Below are 12,172 nucleotides of genomic sequence, written 5' to 3'. Positions count from 1 at the left end.
GTGCAGAGTGGAGATAGAAGACATATCTAATCTATGATAGTATGTTGCTTCATATTCAGAGTACTAACAAATGGGTTTATGTCAAGCAAACTGGTATTTTTCTGTCATAATAAACACTTACAAATTTATATAATTTCCTGACTTGAAAGTATTGGAGGCAAGACCCAGTATACTTGACCACGTCGTTTCCAGCAGTGGAATCGAAAGGTCAAAAAATGTGACAACACGAATGACCTACGTTCGAAGAAGCCTTTGACTGGACCAAGCGAAAGAGAGAGAAAGAGTGAAATCGCCCGACAACAACATCAATGGGATTCACAGGCAGAAAAAAAACTATATAGAAAAAAGTATTGCCCTTAGAAGTGGCTGAGTAACTGATCTCTCTCGTCTATGCCAAAGAGACAAGAGACTGTGCCGTGACCTCCAAAGGTCATTATGCATTGCTAGTTGATTAGTTTACTCGCTTTGCATGTCTAAAGCCTATTAATACCCCTGTCGCTCCTGCGTCGCTCTAGCCCACCCACTCTTCGGAGATGTTTTACTAACAGACGTCAAATGCAAAGTAAAAAACTATAGTACTGTGCGGCTGTTTTCTGGTCGTGTGAAATAAAGACAATTATTTCTCAGCCATCCAATTTCTTTTGAAGTGCATCACAGAACCCTAAAATTTCCTTAATTATTTTCTCTGCTTATAGAAGTAAATTGATTCAGGGATATCGATTTTATTCCAATAAAAAAAATATTTTTAATGAATGTATTGGGGTTTAAAATGAGGAGGAAACTGATTGAAGAATATATATAAGCGCCTCAGTGGCATGGTCGGCATGGTGTTGGCGTGCCACCTCGGTGGCCCCGAGTTCGATTCTCGGACATTCCACTGAAGGGTGAGAGATGTGTATTTCTGGTGAATTTACTCTCTACGTGGTTCGGAAGTCACGTAAAGCCGTTGGTCCCGTTGCTGAATAACCGCTGGTTATATGCAACGAAAAAACACCATACAAACAATATATATATATATATATATATATATATATATATATATATATATATATATATATATATATATATAAGAGCAAAGTTGCTGCTAGGGCGGTTGTTAAAAAAAAAAAGAAATAAAAAGAAAGAAAGAAAAAAAAAACACAGGTAGAGTGCCTTCACTGTTATCCTAATGGTAAGAACAAAATCTGAATATGAACTCTTCATGTGAATTAGTCCAACTGTCCCATAAAAAAGATAGGCAGTGGAAAATACTTCTGCAATTTCTCTGTACTTATTTATATTGCATTTAGGCACAGGTCATTTAGATTCTGTGATAGTTAGGAACAAATTTATTGCTGGTAAACTATCTGCACCTGTTGGTGAGGCGATAGTGGCCAATGACAATGGATCGAGGGAGCAGGACGGCTTCTGATTGGCTAAACTGTACTAAGTAAATCAATGGTGCGGAGAGTCAAAGAAAATCATCTTTCTCAGTAGTACAGTTCTGTTTTGTCGTGTCCCTTAGAAATCCGTAGGAATTATTCGTATATTACTGCCGTTTTCTGGTAATAATATATGGTGCTCATTGGTGTGATATTATAATGAAAATGTCCTGTCACAATGCTAAAGATGAAGCTGTCCTGGGCCATCAGGAGTAAAGACATTATGAAAAGAGATTTAATTAGGCCTATATGAAAAAGGGACACCTGGAAGAATGGAAATATTTTCGAAGGAGTGTCAAGGCAATAGGAAACCCCCGAAGTATATTGCTCCGAGGAGACTTTAACAAACGCCAAGAAGGTTAGACCTCCGTGACAGACGAACAGATTAAAAGGGGTAAATGGGAAGGGTAGGCCTTTAAAAACTGGAGAGAAGTACATTTGGCAACGTAGGAGACAACGCCTAAATCGCCTTGAAGGAGCCGATAGGGTAGTGATTTTTCAGAGCTTGTCTGAAATGGCTATACAGGGCAGTATAAAACCAGTATTAGCAAATGGTAAGTATTGATTTTTGTGATTGTATTTATAATTTTGCCATAAGTGGTGATGATAAAGCAGTAGTGGAGGTAATGGAGGCATTAATGATTGTGAATTTGTGGCCACTGAAGGTGTTGGTGGGCCTAGCTGCTTTGGTTGGCGAGTGTGCTGGTTATATTGTTTTGGTTTTCTTCATTAAGTAATACTTATTAGACCTGTTGGTAATTCTACAGAATAGTTCCGCACGGACTGCAAGGAACGTAACCGCGGATACGACATCCACAAGGGATTGGGGCGTCCAATGTATTTCGCCGAATGTAGTACTGGCCCCCGGGGGTTAGTTACCGTCGTCCGAATAAATATTACTTAAAATTCTTGTTCAGGAGGTAAAACTGCATAGAAAAACCTCAACTGCCATAGTCTAGGCCGCCGCGGAATAATACCCTAGATCTACCGTTGTCATTAGGCATACTTATTACTGCTATTAATAATAAATTTAAATTACCATGCTACATAGCTATAACAGATCAGACAGACATACACTGAATGCTACATGTACGGCCATAGAGAAGCAGAGACATAGACAAAATAGAACGGAGTATGAGGTGATTGTTGGCGTTTTTATGGGGTATCGCATTATTATGTAGGGGAAAGAAGCCAGCCTATGGTCAGAGTAGTTTGTAATACTTGCTAATTTAGGTACAAGAAACGAGCTACTGCCAGGAAACTTTTTCAAAATTCAGTATATTTTTTAACCTTAAGGAATGAAAATTAGGATGTGACAATTATATATATATAATATATTATATAGATATATATATATATATTATATATAATATTATATATAATAATTATTATATATATTATTATATATATTTAATCTATATTACACACATATTTACCAATATATATATATTTACTATTTAAGATACACCCAACACAATAACAAATCAGTATAATATATTATATTATATATATATATATAATATATAATTAAATAAATATATATATATAACATATAATTATTTATATTTATATATATATATATAATAATTAAGTAATATATTATATATATGATTATATGATGTATTATATATTATATGTATATAAATATATATGTATATCTAATATGTTATATATATATATATGTTATTATATATATATGTTGATAACATATATAATGTTTAGATATATATGTATAACATATATGTATGATAATATATATGTATATATATATATATGTATAATATGTATTATATATATATATGTAGATATGGATATATAATATATGTATATAATATATATATGTATAGTATATAATGTATATATCATATGTATATATAAATGTATTATATATATATATAATATATAGTATATAGAAATATATATATATATATATATATATAGATATATTAGAATATCATATTATATATAGAATATATATATATAATTGGCAGACATAAAGACAAACCGTGCCAAAACTTTAACCTTCTTGGAGGAGATCATAAATCAAGATAAATGCTCTAATTAAATAGTAACTTTACTCAGGTAAGCTTGTGACCTAACAGTAACGAGTTTTCAGCTGGTCCCCGGCTAGGCTATCATTTGATAAGTTTGATTTTTTCGTAAATCATTTGAAGAAAAATATCCCATAGTTTTTTGATTGGATGGTTAACAAATCAGTACTATTATTTTTGATTCGGGAAAGGTTAAAGGAATCACAGAATTAATCTTTTGTGCGGTTCATTTGTTGAATCCATAACTGTGCTGTGAATCAGCAGGATAAATTTTACCTAAGAGCCTCCGTCCACGTTTTTAAATAATGATGTTGAATGAGTGTAGTATATATATATATATATATATATATATATATATATATATATATATATATATATATATATATATATATATATATATATATATACATATATATATATATATATATATATATATATGTATATATATATATATATATATACATATATATATATATATATATATATATATATATATATATATATATATATATGAATGTTTTTTTACTGTAATACAACAGTATTTCAAGCACGCTTTGTTGTTCAAATAAAAGGTGTCATATCATATATGTCTTATAGACAGTGACTTGTCACTAATTGACTCGTAAGAAGCAACGTGTCCGAAGTGCTTGAAAGTTCCTTCTGTGCCAGATGGCCAAGTCTTCCAAATCTTACCTTCTCATTAATTATGAAGAACTGGATCTGGAACAGGTCCGAAAAGCCGGGTCTGCTGAATATGATGATGCTGAGTTCATCGAATGATGGACGGGGCATCGTTAGCCGAGGAACGAGAAGAAGAAGAAGAAGAAGAAGAAGAAGAAGGAGAAAATTTATTAGCTCTCTTGAGTGGGATCAACTAACTTAAAAGTGGGTCGGCAAATCCTGTCATGACTCGATTTGGTTTCACTGGAAATGTGAATTCAGGAGTGTTCGTTTTGGAGAGGAGAGGAGAGAGAGAGAGAGAGAGAGAGAGAGAGAGAGAGAGAGAGAGAGAGAGAGAAGTGAGACGGATAAGTACCGAGGAGTAAAGCTCACAGTGACCAGTGTTAGAATAAGAAGAAAACATAAACTTAGGAGTGTGTGTGCAAGTAGAGAGAGAGAGAGAGAGAGAGAGAGAGGGTGATTATAAGGGGGTTGGGGACGAATGCAACAAAAAACCTCATCATAACGAATGACAAAAAAATATTCCAATACTAGAATTTTAGAATTCCCTTTCACTTATAGTAACTAGTATAAATATTGGATAGGTTGAGAACTATAATTAATTATGACGAAGGCTTTTTCCATCATTTTCTTCGACTTGTAGAATAATTCCTGCCTTATTTAGCTACGGAATGAAATGCATTTGGGTCAAAGCACAGTTTAACCTTAGGTCTACTTACCTGTCTGTCTGCCTGTCCAAATATGTCGTCTAATTGTTGTATGTAGGACTAGGCGTGGTAATGCTTTTCGTTTTATAGTTATGAAGCCGTTGGACGTAAGCCCAGACCCGGTGGAAACATGAAAAAGTGTCAGGGAAGTTTTAAAGTGTGTATACTTTCATCTGAATTTATTTATTTTTTAATTCAATACTATCTTGGAGAACAGATTCAAGAACAACTCGACCTTATGCGATTTGGCTGCAAAGGTCATAACGGGCCAAGTGCCCTTTTCGAAAGTGGAGTCATTTCATGGTCATTACCTCAACTAGAATGGTAAAATTGGCGTGTGGTGAATGAAGTTTATCAACTACCAATTACTTCTTTCAAGCAACCTAGGGCGTGTCGTCGGTTATTTAGTTATTTCTGTGGCCAAAAAAATATTACAGAGAATGTCTTGGAAATGACTGTGAATTAAATTATAGTCGTATGTGGTAGGGTATCCTTGAAGAATATCCAGCAGATTCTTGCATTTCACTGAAATTAGTTTTACTAAAACCAGTCTAGCTATATTGCCACCATTATTTAGTATATTCTTTCAAATAGAAGTGTGTGTGTGTGTGTTTGTGTTTTGCGCGCGTTTTCTTTCCTCCCAGCTCTCCGTTTTCTTTCCTCTCAGCTTTCTTCTCCCTCTCTCCATCTCCTCCATGAAGAGGAAAAAATTGAGAGGAACTTTTATACTGCTCTAGGAGCAAGAGCCCGTGCTGGCACAAAGCCAGCTAAATCATAACCTACCATCATACTGCTTCACAGTTTTCAAACAACTTTCTGGTACCAGAGTCCTTCAGCAGCCTATAGACAGGTTATTCGTCCTTCAATTTTTCAGACACTAACCTTCCCAAACGGAAAGCCAGGAGACTTCTGTGCCGAGGTTGGGTTACTTGGATGGTCATCCAGTAATGAGGACCGTTAATACTGTTTTGGTCTCCTAAGTTAACGGCTTTTAGTTAAAAGCATTAAACCAATCTTATTTGTTCAACAGTGGTATTATTAAACTGTTGGCCGAAGAAATATTGCAAGTACATTTTCATCTTAACAGTTGATAATATCTCAGATGATCAAGACCTATGTCAAGCAGGTAATGATAAAACGCCTTTAGTACTGTTCACTGATAAAACCGATATTGCTATTACGATAAAGCAACATAATTACAATACTGAGAACTGATAACAACAGAATAATTTAAAAAAAAATTCCATTCTTATCAAGTGGCAACAGAACTGGCTACCATCTTCTGCAAGGTCACACTTGATATAACTCAGGAAAGAAGCCTTCGATCCCAAGGTTAACAAGCGATTACTCGGCTGTCAGACAACTCTCTCGTGTTTTTTTTAACGCTGGGAATGGAGATTCGCCTCTGGTCCCACCCCCGAACCTGTGTGGTCTTTAAGTGAGCGTCAGGAATGTTCTTGGAGTGCGTTGGTTGGTCTGTAATTCTCGCCATTGCTCTTCATCCTTTGTCAGATGCTTTGCGAGAAATGCATTGGTTTTAGCATAGTCGTCGACGTTTATCTTGAAGTACACTTATTAATTTCTTTAATTTCAAATGAATTCTCTTGCAGCCATTCATAAGTTTTTCACCAATCATAGATTTTAAGTTAGGTTCTCATTATTAAGCCATGACATGTTTAGTTGTCTTGAGACAAAATACAATTAGCGCTTTGGAGGACCAGAATTCCCATCTGTATTGGAGGGTAGCCGCACCCATTAAATGTAATTGCTGCTGCTCATCAGTCGGCAATTTTCAAACAAAATATTTCAAGCTGGTGTGTAACACAATATTTATTTATTGCTCGTTACTTTTTAGTTTTAATGGGAGAGAGGAACTAATATGAATTCCGTTAAGTCCCTAGAATAGTTTAGAAGCTGACGATTTTTTTTTTGCCTTTGAGGCAAATTCACCTGCTATATACTGACAAGGATAAGATTTTTGAAATCATTCCTTTCATTCAGAACAATGAAGAAAATATGTATATATAACCGGTGATTGTTTGTTTTAAATATTTTTATGATTTGTTTTATATTGTTATAGCACATAACGTACTTTTTAAAATCATACGATTTGTTTTATATTGTTATAGCACATAACGTACTTTTTAAATCATACTGATGTATTTTAGCACTTTGTTTTGTCAGTAGCTCTTGCAAGCAAGGTGACTGAAAGAAAAACAGTGAGATAAACCTTAGGCAAGGGTATGAAGAACAGATTCTTACATTTGATTATTTTTCCAAGTCTTTATTTTCCATGTACTATCTGCTGTGGTAACAATGATAAGCTTTTACCTGAGACACGTTTCCCTTGAGGGAATCATTTTACTAGAGTCATACGACTCTCATTGGGAACTCTGGGAATCTCGTGAGTGAGTGACAACCACTTTTCCTAGGCGTGACTAGACCAGCGTGAGTTCCAAGTCCAATTGCTTTTTCGATATCCAAAGTTAAATTTTTTGAAGACTAGTTAGAGGACCTGGTACCCTGGTGGAGAGACCGGGTGCCCCGGCCCCAGACGATGTGACTGTACTCTAAAGTAACAGTTATCTAACGCTCGAACTTTTTATTTCCCTTTATTGTTATGTCCTATGTTGTTGTACCTGCCTTACTTGTCAGAACGAAAGAATTCAAAATTCAACGTTTACCTTAAACTGCCAACCGAGCGGTAGTTTTCCCGGATGTATAATTTTCACCCGTATCTTACTATATTCAGCAACGATTTGAAAATGGCTTGGTCTTGTTAGTTAGTCACTGACTAGGGAAAGACCCTCTCTCCTTCACCTCTCTTTAGCCCCTAATGCTAATAAATTGGTCCGTCAGCTGTTAGGCACTTACGTGGGATTCAGCACCGGTGAAAAGTGCTTACAGATAGACAGAACAAACTACTGTATTTTGTAGTAAGATGGTGTTTTCATAAACATTTTATTCCTTGATGTTCTGTTAGGGGTAGAAGTTCAAGAGGAAGGCAAAGGATTAGTTGAAGTGAAAAAGGGAAGGAAGATCTGGAGAAGAAGGGGCTAATGGAGGAAGATGCTTTTGATAGGTGTTTCGTGGCTTCCCATAGGTTTTCATTGCTTATAAGATGTTGAGGACGACGCATCAACCGACCCCTTAGCATAGGGGATAGTAGTGGTGATATCAGAAGTTTTATCAAGAGAGCTTATAGGTACAGTATCCTTATCAAGTGCTCATACAGTAAGGGAAGATTAGGTTATGGTATTTTATATATATTTGTCTCCATAAATAATGCTCAGTTATATAACGACGAAAAAACGTAACGGGAAAGTATTAAGATCGATGGTCATCTACTGCGGATGAGTGACTGCGGAACGAAGGTCGTATTTCAGCTTAGAAATATATGTACAAAGATAAAAGAAAAAAAAAAGTCCGGCATTGAAAACTTGTATCAGCTGCCCAGTACACATGAAACCTTAACGAGGAACCTTCTCATCAGTTTTCGCGACTCTGCAGCAACAACTTTGTTTCCGGGAAGGTATGAAAAAAAAAATTCTCATCACCTTGACCCTACCTGCCTCCGAAACCCCTTCAGACCCTACCATTCCCCTGATCATCCTTTCATTCCTCATCACGCCCTACCAACCCCTTCCCATCCCGTTCCTCCGCACACACCTTATACCTTTCCCCCTTCCATTTCCATGACCATCGTATACAGCCATCATCTTCCCCCTACCCCTTAAGCAACATCTTCCAGGATTATCGCATCTTGGTAGAACCTCCGCCATCCCAAACATTACGTAAGGCTGGCGCGCAGACTTGAAGCCTCGCCTTCCTTCCCTAATTCGTATCAGACACCGCTAATTAACCGGTCTTCTTCTAAACTAAGACTTGTTCTAAACGACTACGTCACCTCCCGCGATTACTCCCTTATCTGTGTGATGAAAAAAAATTTTCGCAGCCAATTCACACAGGAAAAAACCACATTAACATGGTTTATCACAAAGAATCCTCTCAACTTTATAATTTTCGCTGGATTTAGAGAAAAATCGTGAGTTTTCACAGCTGATTCTTTATATTCTTATTGAACTGTGGGTGGGTATTCAAATTCAAGCATGTTCTCTCGTATCGAGGTAGATGTTATATGTCTGAAAAGATACCTCTCTCTTCTCTCTGTTCTCTGTTCTTGCGAATATTTAATAAAATTCACCATTTAACAACTCTCTTTTTAAATTAAATAGATTTATAGTTTTTCCACGTGATATTAGTCCTCTGAGTCGCTGTTCTTTTGCATATCACAGATTTGAACCGTTTCATCTTTTCAGACATTTCTAGTTTGCTATTTAGTACACAGAGACTTTTAAAGAGACAAATTTAAAAATGAGCCAAATGAAGCTTTGTATTAAGTAACTATCTAGTAATTAACTATTCCATTTGATTATCAATATATGTGGGAATGTGTTTCAACCGACTTTTCAGGCAGTCTCGCTATCACTTAAATATTTAGACGAAAAATTCGCGATACTGCCAATCAACGAACTAAATGCTGGCTGTGTAATTAAAAGCCCGTTGAACGATAGTCCGCTTCATTCAGATTGCATCATTGCATACATCCATTCAGGTAATCGGCCAGTTCACCAAAATTATAAGGAAAGAAAGATTTTAAACGGTATTTGGTAAACAACGTCATCAGCCATCAATTAAACAAAATCAAATGCTGTAAGATAATGGTCTGCTCAGTGTCTCCGTTAACTCCGCTTCTTGAGAGACTTGGGGAGAAGAGTGAAACGAAGAAAAAGGAGGAATAAAAGGGGAAAGAATAATAATAAAAAAAAACAATAAGAAACAGAAGTACAAAGGCCGAATGAACAAGAGAATGAACTGCCAAAACGAAGAAAAAGACGAAACTCCGTCGCAGAACTATGGGAAACCGACAGCGCACGTAAAAGCAGTAGGTTTCTCCCACGCAAAATATCGTTTATAAAAGCATCCATAAAGTCGTGTCGAAGGTCATTCCAGGGGTCACAAAGAACTTTCCCTCTCCCTCCCCCTCACCCAAGCTAAAGAAAAAAAAAAGCACTTACCTTTTACTGTTCACGATTGTCTGTGGTGCCAAGACTACGTTGCGTCACAAATGTGGGATAAAAATGGGGAGAGAGAGAATAATCACGTTTACCTTTTCGTCAAGAGTGAAAAAGATGAGGAGGATGAATACGTATTCCGTTAACTGAGTGTGTGTGTGTAAGAGAGAGAGAGAGAGAGAGAGAGAGGAATGTACATAATGCCTTCTAGCAGAAAAAGAAAAACTTAATGTACAGATGGAACAAGTTTACCTCTTAAAAAAAAAAAATAAAAAAGTGCTGTTAGGCGTACCGTGATATATCGGCCTTGGATATCCGCATAATAAGTTGCAGGTTCCCTTCCCGTTTAATGACAAAAGATTCATCTATTACAGTACTATAGAAGCATGAGGAAAAATATCTCTGTATTCTTGAGAGTATGAGGGTCAAAACATTTGAAAGTTACTTTATTTGATCTCGTCACTGTCCAAATAAAAGCAAAGTTCGGATGGAGTGTCTGCTCACATTTCATTTCCAATTTTTTTTTTCTGATGTTCATCTTATTAGAAGAAAATGTATTAAATGCTTCCACTTTTAAAGGACTTAGGATTGTTTACAGGAATTTTACGTTCATTCCTTCATTATACTTTGATGTCATCGTTAAATTTTTGTTAGCGTTTTTAAAGCTTCATCCGCTGTTAGGACGACTTCCAAATGAACGTTATGTGTCTTCTTACATTATATGAGATTTTTTGTGGCTCCCTTGTTCATCGGATGACTCTCCCAATTTAATCTTCGTTCGCTTTTTAAAAAGTTTCAAGGTTCGCTAAGGTCATCAGAAATGATGACTCTGCTATTGTACTGTGTTCATTGAATGCCTGCAACGTGCAGTTTCCAGTGACCTTGTATACTTTAGTGAGAAGTTGAATATTCTAACTGTATTTAACTTTTTTTTTTTTATCCCGGAAACTAAACAAGCCCATTTTTTGACAAGTCTTTATAATACCGAAATAAAATAAAGATATTTTCCTTTAGAAAATGTTGTATAAATACACCAATATAGTTGAATACCCCTTAGAGTGCCAGTGCCGTAATGCACCGCATAAATTGCACTGTAGGCATTACTTAAGGTTCTTAGCAGCGCTCCCTCGGCCCCAAGTTGCAGCCCCTTTCATTCCTTTTACTGCATCTCGGTTCATGTTATCTTTCTCCTCTTTACTTTCCATCATCTAACAATTGTTTCTTCATAGTGCAACTGCGAAGGCTTCCTCCTGTTACCCCTTTCAAACCTTCTTTATTCTCAATTTTCCTTTCACCGCTGATTGACCTCATACGTCCTAAAGCTTAGCCTTTGGCCTAAATTTTATATTTAGTTCCTATTCCACAGTTGAAAAGAACGTTAACCAATTTATTTCATTACCAAGAAGGTGTAATTTATGATAATGAGAAAAAGTGCGCCTTATCTGTCTGTATAGTGACATCATAATTATGGTGATATACGTAGGTATAAGAAGTTTTGAGTAACGTGAATGATCATGGAGAGTTGGGTACTTATGTAAACTAGTTCGCAATAGGTACTGAGAGAACGTTCATGTCCACTCGAATCAAAAGGAAAAAAAGGACAGATAATGTGATCAATTGTAAATGTTTACAAGCTCTTTCTACAGCAATGGAAAACTAAATCACTTTTAAGCAAGCTAATAGCGGTTCGGGAACAAATCCAAAACAACGACCATTTTAAGCAAAACTGGTTGGACAGTTCTGTTTTATCAAAAAGACATTTTTAATGATGATCGCTTAACTGCAATTAAAAAAGCATTCTCCTAATAACAGATAGATTAAAAGTGTTGTATACTGGAAGTCGTACCGGCGTAGTTCAATCGTAAATGTTTCTTATCAAGATAAGATAACGTAAATTAAAAACAAACTTGAACTGAAGATTTAAGAAAAAAAATTTTGAAGGCCTTACAAACTTGTTTTACCGATAGCAAAACACGATGTTTCCGTGAAGACAGTTGAATGGAAACAAAATACCAGATCATATGCGACTTTTTAATATGAGAAAAACCAAAGAAGACATTCCGGTATGTCATTTTGATAGCAGTAATGGCGTGATGCACTCTCTGGATCCTCTCTTCCTCCAAGGACAAGATGAGCATCTCCGACATCCCGAAGAATTAGGGAGGTACCGTTGTAAGGTGGAGTCTCGATCCCCCTGACTCCCGGGGATCGGGGAGGGGGGGGTATACCTCTGTCTT

This window comes from Macrobrachium nipponense, chromosome 1 (assembly GCF_015104395.2).
Source record: "Macrobrachium nipponense isolate FS-2020 chromosome 1, ASM1510439v2, whole genome shotgun sequence".
Classification (NCBI taxonomy): Eukaryota; Metazoa; Arthropoda; class Malacostraca; order Decapoda; family Palaemonidae; genus Macrobrachium; species Macrobrachium nipponense.
This window is presented reverse-complemented; position numbering follows the sequence as displayed.